At 37.1% G+C, this 19,542-nt stretch overlaps 2 pseudogenes; both read left to right on the forward strand.

Moving 5' to 3' along the window:
* The first annotated feature begins 7,189 nt into the window (after positions 1 to 7,189).
* On the forward strand, positions 7,190 to 10,087 carry LOC127113354 (uncharacterized; annotated as a pseudogene).
* Positions 10,088 to 10,097: 10 nt separating this feature from the next.
* LOC127113363 (uncharacterized) lies at positions 10,098 to 12,524 on the forward strand (annotated as a pseudogene).
* Positions 12,525 to 19,542: the final 7,018 nt, after the last annotated feature.

A 19,542-nucleotide genomic window follows, 5' to 3' on the forward strand; every position in this document is an offset into this window, starting at 1 on the left:
GTCTTTAATTCCAGAATAAAAGTAATGATGGAATCTATCAATGTTGTTGTTGATGATCAAGAGACTGATATCACAGACGATGTTGAAACATCTCTGAATGGCTTAGCGGGCAAGTATTCCCTTTGTACTTTTTAAAGTCTGGGACCTTGAATTTCACTGGGATCTTAACATTGGGGACCAAGCAGAGTTCAACAACACTATTTCCAAACAAGTATTTCCCTCTCAGAGTCTTCAACTCTTTGCACAGCTCGAGGAATTGATCTTTCATTTCATCCATCTTATTAAACACATCTGGACCCTCAGAGTGGTATATTGTATCCTCAACACGAGGAAGAGTGTGAACAATCAGAGGAGGCACTGACATGACCAGACTAGATGCGGGCAGAGAAACAAATGTGGGTGCATACCCCTCTGGCATAAAATTTTACGGCATTCCCCAAGGAAATCCAGAAGGCATAGAAGGAATGGATTGACTGGTAGCAGCAACAGGAACAATTGAGGTAGCAACCTCAAAAATAACAGTCTTCTGAAGAGGAGGAGTTGCAGGAGTTGGTGACGACTGATTCTGGGCAGCAATGACAGACTCCATTAGCACCGTAAGCCTGGAGATCTCATCCTTCATCTCTCGGTTCTCTTGCCCTAGATGCTCCATTCTCTTCGGTTGACTAGCACGAGTATTATAGCGGTGAGTCAGCTTGGCTGATGCACAGAAGAAGAACTGATAAGACATCTGGCGACAGAAGCCTGTTATGCAAATGATGCATGAAATGCAATGTTTTTTATTCTTTTTAATTTCAAGGAACATATGAAGTCCTATTTGTAAATATATATATATATATATATATATATATATATATATATATATATATATATATATATATATATATATATATATATATATATATATATATATATATATATATATATATATATATATATATATATATATATATATATATATATATATATATATATATATATATATATATATATATATATATATATATATATATTATTGGTGTAAGCCCTAGAGGCCAATACTTTTGGTACTTGTATCGAATTATTTATTAATAATAAAAGGCTTTTTCTTTATTATGTTTGTTTAATAAAGTCCCTAGAATAGCTAGTCCGTTTAATGTATCAAGTGTGACTTAATCATGAGATCCCATTAAACATAAGGACGCCATTCTTAAAGTATATGTAGTCGAGCTTTGTTGTGAAGTGGGATAACATTAAAGCATTAAGACTATTATGTATATATACCGATGATCACATCTCATGGATCATGGATAAGGAGTTATCAAGTCTTAAACATAAGTATGAATATTGAGAGTAATATTTATACTGAATTGACCCGCTATGAGAATACTGTATAGAATGTTATGCTAAGTGTCATAAGTTATTCTCATGGTGATAATGATGTATACCACCTTTTGACCTGAAACCACTATGTACCCTAGATGTAAAGTCGAGTGCCTTATTACTGATCAAACATTGTCCGTAACTGGATGACCATAAAGACAGTTGATGGGTACTCCACGAAGCATGTTGAGGGACATGAGTGACCTAGATGGAATTTGCCTATCTTGCGTAACAGGATAAATGTCTACGGGCCCAATATTGAATTGGACAAGGATGACACGGTCTATGCCTTGTGTTCAATATAGACATAAGGATAAAAGGGTAATTGTACACATAAGTATTATCACAAAAGGATTTGTCAGATCACATGACATTTTCGTGTCTTGGATAGTAGTGATGTGTTGCTAGATGTTGCCCACTGTTTATTATGTTAAATACGTGATTTAATATAATTGCCAATGCCACGAAAACCTACAGGGTCACACACAAAACGACGGATTGATGAGAGATAGAGTAACTAAGGAATACCATAAGGTACGGTGCACTTAAGTGAATTGTAGAACATTGTAAGGTACAATGTACTTAAGTAGAATACAAAATATGGTAAAGTACCATGCGCTTAAGTGATTTTGGCATATTATAAGATATGGGCCACATACACTTAAGTGGGCCTTTTAGCTTGCATCCCACACACGTGGTTCTATAAATAAAACCCTTGTGCAGAAGCATTTGTGCAGTTGCAATTTCGTTTCTCTCTCTCTCTCTCTCACTAAAAGCCTTCATTCGTAGCAGCTAACAATGAGATTGAAGGAATCCGTTCGTGTGGACCGAGTAGATGCGTTGTCACCATTCAACGTTCGTGATCGCTCCGTAGATCTGCATCAAAGGTTTCAACCGCCATAAGAGGTAACGATTCTATCACTGATCATGCTCATTCGTAAGGATCACTAAAGGAGAATTTTTTTAAATTCCGCTGCATTTTGGATCGCTCTTCTCCTTCAGTGGTATCAGAGCCACTTACGAAACCATGCATCTGATAGTTGTTTATTTTCTGTATTTTCTGTATTAATACGATTAAAAGACAAAATGAATCAAATAATAAACGAGTAATTAAATTTGGCATTATGTGTGTATGATTTGGATGATTAATGTTGACTATGCTTCGAAATCCGACGTTAGTATGGTGAAGCAGCGATGCATCGATCGTCCATAGGTTACCCAATTGAGATCGATCAAGTCATATATATGATATAAGTAATCCTGATGCAAAATATGGTATATATGATATACTTTTTCTGTTTCGTTCATTCAAACACTAAATGGTTGTTTTCCTTTGAGCGATCAATGGTTATTTACTTCTTGATCCGACATTAGTATGGTGAAGCAATGACGTGTTGATCAATCATAGTGAATTAACAATCGAGGTGTGTTTGATAGTGTGAAATTGGTGCATTAGGGTTCATGATGGCACAAGGGTTGTGTTGTCAAAGAGTTATGCGATTAGGGTTGTGATTATGCAAGAGTTGTGCTTTAAAGTATCAAGTGTTGATGCAAAAAACGATATCGATTTCAAATGAATTCTTCATTAAAATTTTGCGTCGGGGCACTGCTCCCTTGATCCCCGTCCGCTGAACGGTCAGCGGAACCACCGTTCGATGACCGGGCAGCGGAACCCCCGGCTAACTCTGTGTAGTGTGATCGGTCGCCGAAAATTAATTTGGTTTTAATTAATTAACATAATTTAAATTAATAATAATTTGTTTATTATTTTTGTCTTGTGGTGATCGGTTATGGCCTTAGTTTTCCTTTATTTTGTTTTGGGATTTTAAAATACGACTTATGTGTCATGCCTCTCTTTTAATCTCTTAATGTAACTTCTTTTCTCATCTCACTCCCTCGTAAGTAAAACGAGTTTCTTTTATGTAATGTAATGTTATGAAGAAAGAGAAGAATACAATATCAAAGGAGGACAACCTTGAAGATCTTGCTTGGAGAAGCTTAGATCGTTATTAGGTTAGCTTAGGTTCTCTCATTGGCTTGGGAGAACAATTGTGCTAGGGGTCATAATTGTTTCATTATGTATGTTGATGCATGTGAGAGATGATTTATATGATAAATAAGCCGGTGAGATCAGAATAATTGCAAATTCCCTCAAATTAAATATTAAGTTTATGCTTTCCAAGTTTTAACACTCATCAAGACTAAGTTTATGCAGATTTGATGGTCACGCGCGTGCATTCCACCATATGCCTTAGTCAATGCATTGTAGGCTTGGTAATTAAAAGGAAAGACCAGGATTAAAACATTTTGGATGTATCAAATGGTTGAGAATACGCCACCACACCACCGGAGCTAGGGCTCCGATCATCTTCTCCAGTGAGCTTCACCGGACTGGATGACCAACAACCATCACCAGAATGAAAAACAAGGACATGATTTTGAAGGAAAAATGCTCAGGAGCTCGAATCTGGCCTCAATTCTCTCTAAACCAAGTATATTGAAAGATACAAGGATTTGAATTTTGAGGATCATGATCTGAGTTGATTCGATTTAACCTCAAAGCAACTCAATCTTGTTGCCTACATTGGTAGGACTTCATCAAACCAACAATCAATCAAAATGGATGAGAAATAAGAGAGAATCGAAGAAGAAAAGTTTCTAAAATTTCACCTTCGAGGAGCTTCAAATTGGCTTGATCTTGCTTCTAATTTGGCTTGGCTTGACTCTAGAAGCTTGCAGAAGATGATTTGGATGGTTAAAAATCTTGGACTCTTGGAGTTTCAATTCAAAAATAGAATGAAAATTGAAACTCGATTTCTCAATAAACCTTCAAGATTATCCTTTCAATGGGGTTTGGGAGAGAATGGGGACGAAGCTTGGGAAAGAGGGATCTCATTCTGAGCTCAAGGCACTTGCATTTATAGGCTTGCTCATTGCTTTTTGCACACTTCAAAAATTGGCCAAAATTGGAAAGGTGAGATGCATGCTTGCATGGGCGTATGATAGGCCCATGAGATGATGTAATTCAGTCCAAAAGTGATCATGAGAAATGCTGAAAGTGTAACATGAAGCCCTGCATTTGAAATTGAAAAGTGGTAATGAGATTCATCCAAATGGAACCATGAAGAATAACCATGGGCAAGTCATTCAAACCTTGGCCAAACGAAGTGATTTTGGACTTTTTGGAAAGGTGAGATCAAGGGGAACAACTTTTGTGTCGAACAAGTTTCCATTTTAAGCTTGGATCATGGTGAATTTTGAGGTGGAAGTTTGGAAAATCAAACATAATTGATATTTTTCTAAGTACTAAGTCAAATGTTCACTTCTTCCACCTTGAATAAATTTTTCCATGAGCTTCAAATGGAAACAGTTCCTTCACCAAAGTTGTAGATATTTCAAACCTATAAAATTTGGTCACAAATGTGACCTCATTTGGATTGGAAGTGGGGAGTTATGCATTTTATAAGTTGAGGAAAATTGCTTGTTCAATGGTAATGGCCCAAAATGACCTATAATGTTTCCTCTTGGCACATGCCCTTGAAAACTGAATTTGAAGTTTCTCAAAGAATAAAAGTTGGGGAGGACATATTGAAATTTATCATGAAACTTGGATGGCCTTTATCTCATAAAAATTGAGGAAGTTATGGTCCTTGTAAGTTGACCTCCTAACTAGGGCACAGACAAAATGACCTATAATCTTTCACCATAAAAAATGACTTTCCAAGCAAAACTAGATCTTGATGTAAACATGAAAGTTGTTTGGAATTTCATAAGGAGTATATTTTCTATTGGAATCATTTTCATATGACAAAAATTGTAAGAGATAGGGTCTAGTGAACCCCAGTTTTGACCAGCTGACTTTCTTTGGTCAACCACCATGAACCAACTTGCAAACTTGAAGTTCTCTTGATCTTTTGGACTCATGGAGAATAATATATGCATAATATGATGCATAATGAAGTATCCCTTGATATATTTGATCAAATGTTGAAGAAACTTGTTGAGGAAGTCACACAAGATACCCAGATGAATTAGGGTCTCCAAGGCAAATAAGCTTCAAGCTCTTGATGAATTCTTGATCAAAATAATAAATGAAGATCATGGGGACCCATATATGATGTATAGAACCAATTTGAGCCATCTCTTTATAGATCTCCTTACATTGAGGGTCTCACACCCTAGTTGTGAGCTTGATGAGACATTGGTGGATGCACACACTACCTACAAAAGAAACAAAGTTATACATAGACATATTTTTGGTATTTTGGTTAGTAAATAATGAAAAACAAAGTATGATACAATCAAATTTGCTTGGTGATCTCTCCCAATACAAACCCAATGAATGAGGGTAAGGAGGATGCCAAGGTGTGATCACAAAGCCAATGCAAATGATGAGATAATATGAGGGATCTTAGGGTCAAAATTGGGGTCTTACACCTGTTCATCGTCATCCCCAATCAAGCCCTAATTTCGCGCACAGTGAACTTCAATCAGAAACTTCCATTTTCATTCAAAAACATCCAGAATTACAAAAAGTGGACTAGATACATTACAAATCTGTTACAATTACAAATTCTATTTCTAGACAGAATCAAAATCTAAAAATAATACAATCGAAATCAATTACATCAATCTAAAATCCCTAAAACTAATCAATCATAATTTAAAACCTAAAACCTGTATTAACCTATAAATATAAGACAAATTAAGATGAACAGGAGAGGTAGAAAAACCCTATAAAGAATCCCCAACATTCTTGTCCCTACGATCCCCCAAATCTTCACCAAAGCTCCCATTAAATAGAGGTTAGGGTTTAATATCTAAACCCTAACTCTCTTGAGCTGAGCCACGATCCAGCAACACCTTGCACAAAAGGAACAAAAGAGGAAGTTAAAAGGGGAGGAAGAAGCAATCAGATTGAACAAAAAAACAAGAGAATATACCTTAGCTTGTCACCGGAATAAGCCTCCATTTCGCAGGTTGGCCTTCGTAGTCTCCCATTTTTGCTTTTAATTGTTGTTTGTATTGATATGTTGATTTAAATTGTGTTTAATTTAGGGGTTTCTGGGAAATTAGGGTTAGGGTTCATCACATGAACCCTAAGGTTCTTTAGGGTTAGGGTTCATAGGGTTCTTCAGTTGGGGGTGTTTCTTGGTTGAAAGGGGTTGTTAGGGTTCATCTTATGAACCCTAGAGTTCATATGAAGAACCCAGGTTGGAGGATTGGGGGGGGGGGGGTGTTCTAGGATTTTGGTTGAAGGTTTGAAGATTCCAGTCAAAGGACAACCGGAATCTAGAGATGGGCGATGGTTTATGGGTGGTTTTAGAGGGGTGAGGTGGTCGGAGGGAGAGGAGATTAGAGAGAAGTTTACAAATAAGCGGGGAGAAGAGAGAGAATGAAAGGAGAGAAATGAGAGTTCTATAGGGAACTCGCTGTTATACTCTCTCCATCCATTGCCTGATAAAGGACGTGTGGCCCCCTAATGGCCATGTGATGGGCATACATTGACTTATCCCAAGCGGGTAGGTCTATGATTGTCATACCCCGATTTTGGCCCTGAAATTTTTCCCCATCAATCACTCGTTTGCATTCTTTCTTCATTCACCTTCATATCCTTCATTCATGTTCATGTTTACTATTTCATATTCTTTTACGTTTTTCACGTTCCAAATTTACGTTCATATTTTTTCATTCACATTAAAAAAAATTCCATTCATATTCAAGAATTTCCACATACTCATTCATAGTTCGATTACTTCATTCATTCATTCAATCATTATCATCCATGCACATGACATATGAATAACTTATAATAAAAAAACATCATCATCATCAAAACCATGTTTGCCAAGAAGTTGTTGCACAAAGCTGTCCACCACCATTTCAACCACAAGTTTCAGCAGATGGTAGTTTGCAATCAATTGAATTTGATCCGAGAATTGTGATTCACTATGGCATTCCGTCTTCTGCTTCACTTCTTGCTTTTGTTTCCATTCAACGACTCTTGGCTATTGGGAATTTGGATGGAAGACTTAAGGTGATTGGCGGTGATAATATTAAAGGACTTTTGATTTCTTCTAAGCAATTGCCTTATAAATACTTGGAGTTCCTACAAAATCAAGGGCATTTAGTTGGGGTCTTAAATGATAATGATATCCAGAGATGAGCACGGCTTGTTTTCTGTGATAAAGTTTGACGCCGAGGAAGGACAACTTTTGAAGTCATCTAATCATTTATCGACTAAGTTTCTAAGGGAAGCTTCCGGGTTTCCAGAGTCCAGCGATCAACCAATTGTCGGAATTCTATCGCAGCCTTATTCTTCTGGGAACAGATTGTTGATTGCATTTCAAGATGGACTGCTAATTCTTTGGGATGTTTCCGAAGCTAAAATTGTGTTCCTTGTTGGCGGAAAGGATCTAGAATTGAAAGATGACGACGGTAACACTTCTGAAATGGACACCAATCTTCCAGCCGATATTTTAGAGCAAAATCTCAGAGACAAAGAGATAAGTGCTCTTTGCTGGGCATCTTCTGATGGCTCCATTCTCGTTGTTGGATACTTAGACGGAGATATCCTGTTCTGGAACTTGTCATCTGCAGCACCTTCAAAAGGTCAACAAACCACTTCCTCTAAAAACGTTGTTAGGCTACAACTTTCAAACGCAGAAAGAAGAATCCCGGTCATTGTCTTACAATGGTCCAATAATCACAAATCTCACAACGATTGTACTGGTCAGTTGTTTGTCTATGGCGGTGACGAAATTGGTTCAGAAGAAGTTTTGACTGTTTTAACTCTTGAATGGTCATCTGGGATGGAGTCATTAAGATGCATCGGTCGTGCAGACCTTACACTTAACGGCACTTTCGCAGACTTGATTTTACTGCCAAGTCTAGGAGAAAGGGATTTGAATAGCAAAGATGATCTTTTTGTGCTAACAAACCCTGGACAGATACACTATTACGATAATGATAGCTTGTCTACATTATTGTCTCAGCAGAGTAGGACATCATCTGTATCTGCACAGGAGTTTCCGGTGCTAATACTTGTAGGGGTGGAAAAATGGATGGATTGGATGGATATGGATTGGATCGTTAATGGATGGATCAAAACAATCCATTATCCATTAACAATCCACTAAAAGTTTTTTAAAAATATCCAATCCAATCCATCCATTAAGAATAAAAATCCATCCAATCCATCCATCCATTTCTTTTTCCTTTAAAATTTTTCTATTTTGAAAAAAATCATTTATTTTTTTGAATTTTTTTTTTAATAAAACAATATCAGCTTTTGTCGAGAAAAATCATTTTTTTTTCAAAAAAAAAATATGTTTTTGTATTTTCAAAAAAAATAATTTAAAAATTGTTTTTTTTCGAAAACAAATATTTTTTTTATATTCATAAAAAAATAAATTTTTCGAAAATAAAATCAAAATTTGGTATTTTTCAAAATTATTTTTAAATTTTTGGAAAAAAAACGATTTTTTGTATTTTCAAAAAAAAATATTTTTTTTCGAAAAAAATAAATTTATTTTTATTTTTCAGAAAAAAGATTTTTTTTCGAAAAAAAATTAATATTTAAAAAATATTATTTTTTTAAAATTAGATAAAAAAATCCATTGGATCATTAAAATGTGTTGGATGGATTGGATCAATCCATGTTTATAAATGGATGGATTGGATTAATCCATTAACTTAATTTTTTATGTAGTGGATGGATTGGATGGATTTTTTGATGGATGGATTGGATGAATTTTCTCTAAATGGATCCAATTGCCACCCCTAAATACCTATGGCCGATCCATCTTTGACCGTTGCAAAACTCATCAAGTTGCCGAGTCAGTTAAACTCATCAAAAACTCTAGCTGAGGTAGCCTCAATTCTGAAAACTAGCACAAAACCTGGCTCAACTAGCTTTGCAAATTGGCCCTTAACCGGGGGTGTTCCTAGTCACTTGTCCACTGTTAAAGGTGCCGGAGTTGACAGAGTTTACTTCGTGGGATATTCTAATGGATCTGTCCTTCTGTGTGATGCCACACATCCAATCTTGTCTTATATTTGCTACATAGAAGGAGAGGCTAATGGTGTGTGGAAATTTGGTGGAACTATCAAACCTGCAGCACAACAACAACAGGACCAAGAAACCGAAGAGATTCAACATGGTCCTCTACCCGTCGAACAACTTCAGACATCTGGTATAGTTACAATTGATGTTAAGAAGCTTGAAGATGCGGGTATTTGCGTTGTCGAGTCTGTTGCTTATACTCCCAGGAAGGAGCAATTCAAATCAAACTCACGAAAATCAGATTCGGCCTGCATCATTTTCCCTCCTAAGGTCTTCCAGTTGTTGGAGAAACCACTGCACGAGTTCCACGGTCATGAAGGTGAAGTTTTGGATGTCTCTTGGTCAAAACATAATTATCTGCTGTCATCTTCAGTTGATAAAACTGTCCGGCTATGGCAAGTTGGACATGACTGCTGCTTGAAAGTTTTCTCACACAGTAATTACGTGACATGCATACAATTCAATCCCGTGGATGATAATTATTTCATTAGCGGATCAATAGATGGAAGAGTGCGCATTTGGGGAATTCCTTATTGTCATGTTGTTGATTGGACCGATGTCAAGGAAATTGTCACCGCAGTGTGCTATCAACTTGATGGACAGGGAGGAATTATCGGGTCCATTACAGGAAATTGTCGGTTTTATAGTGTATCAGATTAATCACTTTCAGATGCAATCACAAATATGCTTACTTGGTAAAAAGAAATCTCCTGGGAGAGGAATAAATGGCTTTCAGTTTCTTCCACAAGATAGTAACAAAGTTATGGTTACCTGTGCTGATTCACAAGTCAGAATCATTGAAGGGCTTAATGTTGTTTGCAAATTCAAAGGCCTTAGTGCAGGGAGCCTAATGTCGGCATCTCTTACTTCGGATGGAAAACACATTTTATCAGCGTCTGAAGACTCCAATGTATATCTGTGGAATGTTAGTGACGACGAGTCTCACACCATGAAGGCTAAGAAGATTAAGTCCCGCGAGCGGTTTTATTCAAACGCATCTGTTGTAGTACCATGGTGTGGTTTGAAATCCGACAACATTGAAAATTCTAAACCATTGGATGTCCTAAATAAAAGTTTCCCCTATCAGTATCCTGTATCCACTTTATCTGCTCAGCCATTGGAGCATATATGGTAACTAAAGTGCTGAAGCTTAAACCACTCATATCTGCTGACCCTCAAGATCGCTGGAAAAGAATCTTTCCTATGTCATTTGTGTTTTGCATTAACATAGTTTTGGGAAATGTGAGCCTACGCTACATTCCTGTTTCTTTCATGCAGACAATAAAGTCATTTACTCCTGCAACAACAGTTGTCTTGCAGTGGCTAGTATGGAGGGATTATTTTGATTGGCGTATTTGGGCTTCTCTCATACCCATTGTTGGAGGGATTCTTCTGACATCTATTACAGAGCTTAGCTTTAATATGTTAGGATCTTGTGCTGCCTTATTTGGCTACTCCTACAAAGACTATCCTTGCAAAAGCGTTGTTGCATGGTTATAAATTTGACAGCATGAACACAGTTTATTACAAGGCACCTGATGCAAACGAGGATCTATTACCGGTACCTAAAACAGAAACACAAAAAACGGTAACAGAACGGAGCCGTTTTCACCAACTAACCTCCAATCAAATCCTGAACTCTATCAACATTCCCAAAACTGAAACTTCAAAGGAAAACCCCTTCTATTCTTCACAGAACTGCTTCATTCACTGCTAATGTATTGGCAACTGCTCACCCTTTACTCTTCCTCATTGATGCAAGAGCTGGACTTCATCCTCTTGATCAGGAAGTTGGAAATTGGTTTCGCAGAAATGCACCTCAAATAAAACCTATTCTTGTTATCAATAAATCTGAATCATTGTTTGATGCTGATGACTCTCTTACGTCTGCTGCTAATGAAATGTCTCGATTTGATGCTGATGACTCTCTTGCGTCTGCTGCTAATGAAATGTCTCGGTTAGGGTTTGGGGATCCTATTGCTATATCTGCTGAGACTGGTTTGGGTATGCATGACTTGTTTTTGTCTCTTAAGCCTGTCTTGGAGGATTACATTGTTAGTCTCTTCAATGATGAAAGTGCTAGGAAGGATAGCTGCGGTAATGAGACTAGTTCCCCTGAGGCTGACGAAAGCAAACTGCCGTTGCAGTTAGCAGTTGTAGGACGCCCCAATGTTGGTAAGTCAACCTAACTGAATACTTTGTTGCAAGAAGACCGTGTTCTTGTGGGTCCTGAAGTTGGTTTGACTCGAGATGCAATCAGAACTCAGTTTGAATTTCAAGGAAGAACAATTTATCTAGTTGATATTGTCGGCTGGTTACAGAGGACAAAACTGGAGAAAGGAGCATCATCCTTGAGCATTATGCAATCAAGAAAGAGTCTACTCTGGGCTCATATAGTTGCTTTGGTACTAGATGCAGACGAGATGGTAAATGCTAAACGAAGTATGAAACATGCTGAAGTAGTTATAGCCAGACGAGCCGTGGAAGAGGGATGTGGTCTGGTTGTGATTGTGAACAAGATGGACCTTCTAAGGGGCAAAGACAAATCATCATCCTATGAGCAGATTATGGAGGTTGTTCAAAAAGAAATTCAAACAGTTATACCTCAGGTTACCGGAATCCCAGTATTATTCATTTCAGCATTAGAAGGAAGGGGTCGGACAACTGTCTTACATCAAGTCATTGATACATATGAAAAATGGTGTACAAGATTATCTACAGGTCGTCTTAACCGTTGGTTGCAAAAGGTTATGAGCAGGCATTCTTGGAAAGACCAGACAGCACAACCCAAGATCAAGTATTTCACTCAAGTTAAGGCTCGACCACTACATTTGTTGCGTTTGTGTGTGGGAAGGCCCGACTTTCTGATACAGACATCAGGTTCTTAACGAATTCCTTGAAGGATGACTTCGATTTGGGTGGAATTCCTATATGAATAATGCAATGTGTTATCTCTAAGAAGGATGGCAGTGGAACTAGCAAGAGTATCCATTCAGTAGGCAGAGTGGCTGAAAGAATTAAGTCCGACAAGAGAGAAAGAGGCGCCAAATCTCTTGAAATACTTATTTCACAGATTCATCCTGATCTGTTTGGCTGATATTGTCATAGCTAATATGAAGCACTTGCCTAAGACACCACCAACACTAGCAAGGTTTGAGAACCCATCAATAACTCGACCAGTAGGTTCCCAAGTCGGTCAATCGCAGGTTATAATAGCATCTGCTTCAACGAGTTCTGTCCAATCCTTGGTTGTTTCTGCCGAAGCACAATTCCCTTCAACTACTGCCATTTCTTCTGCCACTACCTCATCACCATCCACTGACATGATCAAAATGCAATCTCTTAAAGTACTAGTTTAACTGCAGGCTTGAGAAAAGTAGCAGTTATTGTTTGTTACACAGAGACCGTCCGTCTTGAGCTTGCAGAACTGCTACAATAACAACACGAAATCAGTTAATTCCAAAAATGCAAGTTTTTTTCAGTTGAAGTAACTTACGATGGTAAAAGTTTTTTTTACCAGCGGTGAAGTTTTCAAAATGGAGAGAATTGAGGGAGGGACCACCGAGCTGGGGTGAGGACAAAAAAACCTCCTAGCATCCTCCGTACGACCACTACTCTGAAAACGCAGCAGAGAGAAAGAGGATGGGTGGTATATAATAGGAGGTCACTGTTCATGAGGGGAGAGAGCTGAAAACCCCTAGTTTTTGGAGAGGATTGGCGGCTACCATTCAGAAAAGAAAAGTAGAAAATTGAAGGCAACGCTTGTCTACATTCACCTGTCGAGCTCGCCGCAACCGGTTAGCTTCCTTTCCGAGCTTTATTTCTATGTTTCGATTATGCTTTGAACTCCATGTTTGATTTAGCAACACCGTTGCCTGTTTGTTTGTGATGTTAACTTGCTGTTAAAATTTTGATTTTCAAAATGGAAAGAAAACTGAGCTTTGGTCATTCATCGTTACTGTTTTCAACACGAGTTTTGGTTATTCGTCGTTACTGTTTTCAAATTGTGTTTTATTTAAAAGGTTTGGTGCGTCTTTTGTTGTATTATGTATTAGCGTTTGAAACTATATAACAAGGATGTCTATCTGGCTGAGTTGGTAAAGGGGTGCTTTGGCAAGCCTTTGGTCTATCTGGCTGAGTTGGTAAAGGGGTGCTTTGGCAAGCCTTTGGTCCTGGGTTCAACTCCCATATGTGTCATATTTGATTTTTGCAAAACTTTAATTTCTATTTCATATTTTTGTTTTAATCCCCTCATAATGTTTACCCTTTTATTTTATTTTAATTGTTAAACATCGATTTTAATTTATGGATTCAACAATTTCCATGTTGTTTATCTATGATTATTTTTTATCGATACATTGATAGTATTTCGCCGCGTTTTAATTAATCGCATATGACATTTCAATTATTGTCAACATGCGCAAACCGGCTTTGAGCACATTATTTAGGTTTTTTGTGTCCCTTAATTTTTATCCGTGCAAATCCCGATTTTACCTTTTTTCGATTTAATTTTTAAGTGTGTTATAAATATAACTTGTTGTGTTATTTTCTTCACATGGCTTACTCTTGGGCCTTCTTACAATGAGACATTTCACTTGCACCTACACTCATACATTGCATTATTTGTTGTTTGGGCCCGATTTAATTATTCCAGTACTTTGAATCCCCATTTGACAAAATGTATCCCACTCCCTCAATGTGTAATAATTTTACTGTTTTATTTCTTTATTGCTTGACTGTTTAGTTAGCTACTAACACAAGAATAAAATCAACAATTTCAAAAGATCAAAAATAATGACTCGATCCAACGTCGAGTATTTTCTCAATCAACAAATCAATTCATTTCTTCCTCTCATTTTATTCCATTGCTTTCAAACCTTCATCAAACGCTTGATCCAACGTCAAGCCATTTTCATAATAAAAACTCAAAAAGTATTAATTCATATTTAAGACCTTTTTAATAAAGATGGAAATGGAACGTGGTGTATACTGCGCACTCCTGAGACTAGGATTCGAGACGGATGTCTCGCTCATCCTAGTTCTCGCCATCATCCAAATTTATCCACTTTGTTTTCTCTCAAACAGTCATTCAAATCTTTCTCAATCGCTCATCAAATGCTTGATCTAATGTCAAACCATTTTTCATAATCAAAAACTCAAAATATTTAATTCCTATCTAAACACCTTTCAATAAAGATGGAAATGGAACGTGGTGTATACCACGCACTTCTGAGATTAAGATTCGAGGCGGATGCCTCGCCTATCTTAGCTCTCGCCATCATTTAAAATTGTCAATGCGATTTCTTTAAACCCTTTCTTAATCAAACCTTAAAAACACTTAATGCTTATTAAACATTTTTGCAAATAAGATGGAAATGGAACGTGGTGTATACCACGCATTCCTGAGGCTAGAATTCGAGATGGATATCTCGCTCATCCAAGTTCTCGCTATTTTTCAAAACACATCAAACCAATCAACTTTTTTCCTCGCCGCCGTGCGATTAACCCTCCAAACCTTTTCTCAAATGAAAGGTATTTTGTTTCAAAACGATGCAAGGCAATGTTTCTCCACCTGTTTTGGGTAGTCCAACAATGTTTTCGTCGATTTGACACAAAGTAGCTTTCGCTAAAATCGACCAACAAACAAACATTTTTCTCCAGAACTACGTAAGCCTTGATTTCTCTGTTGAGATACGTAGGAGCAGGATTTGTAAATCTTGTCAGGCCCACTAATAAAAAACTTAGGTTTAGTCCTTCGTCAAAAAATCCAAAAACATTCTCCTTGCTTCTATTCTTTCTTTCCCATCTAATAACTTGAAAAGCCTAACATTTCAAACTAACACTAACGCGCACAACTGACCTAATGGTTCCCGTTGAGTACAACGGACATGAGGGGTGCTAATACCTTCCCCTTGCGTAATCGACTCCCGAACCCTGATTTGGTTGCGACGACCATAATCATTGTCGTTTCTTTCTTGGGTTTTTTCGATATTTCCCCTTTCCTTTTTAGGAATAAATAAAGTTCGGTGGCGACTCTGTTCAGTCCATCATTGCGAGTGTGCGATTGCGTTTCGCTAGGTCGTATTCCCATATTTTTCATATGAGGTACGACAATGATGTATCGACGTTTGACCTCCATCGTGTCCCTCCGTCTTGATAACTTCCTCTGGTCATCCCATATGTGTCATACTTGATTTTTGGAAAACTTTAATTTCTATTTCATATTTTTGTTTTAATCCCCTCATAATGTTTACCATTTTATTTTATTTTAATTGTTAAACATCGATTTTAATTTATGGATTCAACAATTTCCATGTTGTTTATCTATGATTATTTTTTATCGATACATTGATAGTATTTCGCCGCGTTTTGATTAATCGCATATGACATTTCAATTATTGTCAACATGCGCAAACCGGCTTTGAGCACATTATTTAGGTTTTTTGTGTCCCTCAATTTTTATCCGTGCAAATCCCAATTTTACCTTTTTTCGATTTAATTTTTAAGTGTGTTATAAATATAACTTGTTGTGTTATTTTCTTCACATGGCTTACTCGTGGGCCTTCTTACAATGAGACATTTCTCTTGCACCTACACTCATACATTGCATTATTTGTTATTTGGGCCCAATTTAATTATTCCAGTACTTTGAATCCCCATTTGACAAAATGTATCCCACTCCCTCAATGTGTAATAATTTTACTGTTTTATTTCTTTATTGCTTGACTGTTTAGTTAGCTACTAACACAAGAATAAAATCAACAATTTCAAAAGATCAAAAATAATGACTCGATCCAACGTCGAGTATTTTCTCAATCAACAAATCAATCCATTTCTTCCTCTCATTTTATTCCATTGCTTTCAAACCTTCATCAAACGCTTGATCCAACGTCAAGCCATTTTCATAATAAAAACTCAAAAAGTATTAATTCATATTTAAGACCTTTTTAATAAAGATGGAAATGGAACGTGGTGTATACTGCGCACTCCTGAGACTAGGATTCGAGACGGATGTCTCGCTCATCCTAGTTCTCGCCATCATCCAAATTTATCCACTTTGTTTTCTCTCAAACACTCATTCAAATCTTTCTCAATCGCTCATCAAATGCTTGATCTAATGTCAAACCATTTTTCATAATCAAAAACTCAAAATATTTAATTCCTATCTAAACACCTTTCAATAAAGATGGAAATGGAACGTGGTGTATACCACGCACTTCTGAGATTAAGATTCGAGGCGGATGCCTCGCCTATCTTAGCTCTCGCCATCATTTAAAATTGTCAATGCGATTTCTTTAAACCCTTTCTTAATCAAACCTTAAAAACACTTAATGCTTATTAAAATTTTTGCAAATAAGATGGAAATGGAACGTGGTGTATACCACGCACTCCTGAGGCTAGAATTCGAGATGGATATCTCGCTCATCCAAGTTCTCGCTATTTTTCAAAACACATCAAACCAATCAACTTTTTTCCTCGCCGCCGTGCGATTAACCCTCCAAACCTTTTCTCAAACGAAAGGTATTTTGTTTCAAAACGATGCAAGGCAATGTTTCTCCACCTGTTTTGGGTAGTCCAACAATGTTTTCGTCGATTTGACACAAAGTAGCTTTCGCTAAAATCGACCAACAAACAAACATTTTTCTCCAGAACTACGTAAGCCTTGATTTCTCTGTTGAGATACGTAGGAGCAGGATTTGTAAATCTTGTCAGGCCCACTAATAAAAAACTTAGGTTTAGTCCTTCGTCAAAAAATCCAAAAACATTCTCCTTGCTTCTATTCTTTCTTTCCCATCTAATAACTTGAAAAGCCTAACATTTCAAACTAACACTAACGCGCACAACTGACCTAATGGTTCCCGTTGAGTACAACGGACATGAGGGGTGCTAATACCTTCCCCTTGCGTAATCGACTCCCGAACCCTGATTTGGTTGCGACGACCAAAATCATTGTCGTTTCTTTCTTGGGTTTTTTCGATATTTCCCCTTTCCTTTTTAGGAATAAATAAAGTTCGGTGGCGACTCTGTTCAGTCCATCATTGCGAGCGTGCGATTGCGTTTCGCTAGGTCGTATTCCCATATTTTTCATATGAGGTACGACAATGAGGTATCGACGTTTGACCTCCATCGTGTCCCTCCGTCTTGATAACTTCCTCTGGTCATCCCATATGTGTCATACTTGATTTTTGCAAAACTTTAATTTCTATTTCATATTTTTGTTTTAATCCCCTCATAATGTTTACCATTTTATTTTATTTTAATTGTTAAACATCGATTTTAATTTATGGATTCAACAATTTCCATGTTGTTTATCTATGATTATTTTTTATCGATACATTGATAGTATTTCGCCGCGTTTTGATTAATCGCATATGACATTTCAATTATTGTCAACATGCGCAAACCGGCTTTGAGCACATTGTTTAGGTTTTTTGTGTCCCTCAATTTTTATCCTTGCAAATCCCAATTTTACCTTTTTTCGATTTAATTTTTAAGTGTGTTATAAATATAACTTGTTGTGTTATTTTCTTCACATGGCTTACTCGTGGGCCTTCTTACAATGAGACATTTCTCTTGCACCTACACTCATACATTGCATTATTTGTTATTTGGGCCCAATTTAATTATTCCAGTACTTTGAATCCCCATTTGACAAAATGTATCCCACTCCCTCAATGTGTAATAATTTTACTGTTTTATTTCTTTATTGCTTGACTGTTTAGTTAGCTACTAACACAAGAATAAAATCAACAATTTCAAAAGATCAAAAATAATGACTCGATCCAACGTCGAGTATTTTCTCAATCAACAAATCAATCCATTTCTTCCTCTCATTTTATTCCATTGCTTTCAAACCTTCATCAAACGCTTGATCCAACGTCAAGCCATTTTCATAATAAAAACTCAAAAAGTATTAATTCATATTTAAGACCTTTTTAATAAAGATGGAAATGGAACGTGGTGTATACTGCGCACTCCTGAGACTAGGATTCGAGACGGATGTCTCGCTCATCCTAGTTCTCGCCATCATCCAAATTTATCCACTTTGTTTTCTCTCAAACAGTCATTCAAATCTTTCTCAATCGCTCATCAAATGCTTGATCTAATGTCAAACCATTTTTCATAATCAAAAACTCAAAATATTTAATTCCTATCTAAACACCTTTCAATGAAGATGGAAATGGAACGTGGTGTATACCACGCACTTCTGAGATTAAGATTCGAGGCGGATGCCTCGCCTATCTTAGCTCTCGCCATCATTTAAAATTGTCAATGCGATTTCTTTAAACCCTTTCTTAATCAAACCTTAAAAACACTTAATGCTTATTAAACATTTTTGCAAATAAGATGGAAATGGAATGTGGTGTATACCACGCACTCCTGAGGCTAGAATTCGAGATGGATATCTCGCTCATCCAAATTCTCGCTATTTTTCAAAACACATCAAACCAATCAACTTTTTTCCTCGCCGCTGTGCGATTAACCCTCCAAACCTTTTCTCAAACGAAAGGTATTTTGTTTCAAAATGATGCAAGGCAATGTTTCTCCACCTGTTTTGGGTAGTCCAACAATGTTTTCGTCGATTTGACACAAAGTAGCTTTCGCTAAAATCGACCAACAAACAAACATTTTTCTCCAGAACTACGTAAGCCTTGATTTCTCTGTTGAGATACGTAGGAGCAGGATTTGTAAATCTTGTCAGGCCCACTAATAAAAAACTTAGGTTTAGTCCTTCGTCAAAAAATCCAAAAACATTCTCCTTGCTTCTATTCTTTCTTTCCCATCTAATAACTTGAAAAGCCTAACATTTCAAACTAACACTAACGCGCACAACTGACCTAATGGTTCCCGTTGAGTACAACGGATATGAGGGGTGCTAATACCTTCCCCTTGCGTAATCGACTCCCGAACCCTGATTTGGTTGCGACGACCATAATCATTGTCGTTTCTTTCTTGGGTTTTTTTCGATATTTCCCCTTTCCTTTTTAGGAATAAATAAAGTTCGGTGGCGACTCTGTTCAGTCCATCATTGCGAGCGTGCGATTGCGTTTCGCTAGGTCGTATTCCCATATTTTTCATATGAGGTACGACAATGATGTATCGACGTTTGACCT

This window comes from Lathyrus oleraceus, chromosome 1, assembly GCF_024323335.1.
Source record: "Lathyrus oleraceus cultivar Zhongwan6 chromosome 1, CAAS_Psat_ZW6_1.0, whole genome shotgun sequence".
NCBI classification, from domain to species: Eukaryota; Viridiplantae; Streptophyta; class Magnoliopsida; order Fabales; family Fabaceae; genus Lathyrus; species Lathyrus oleraceus.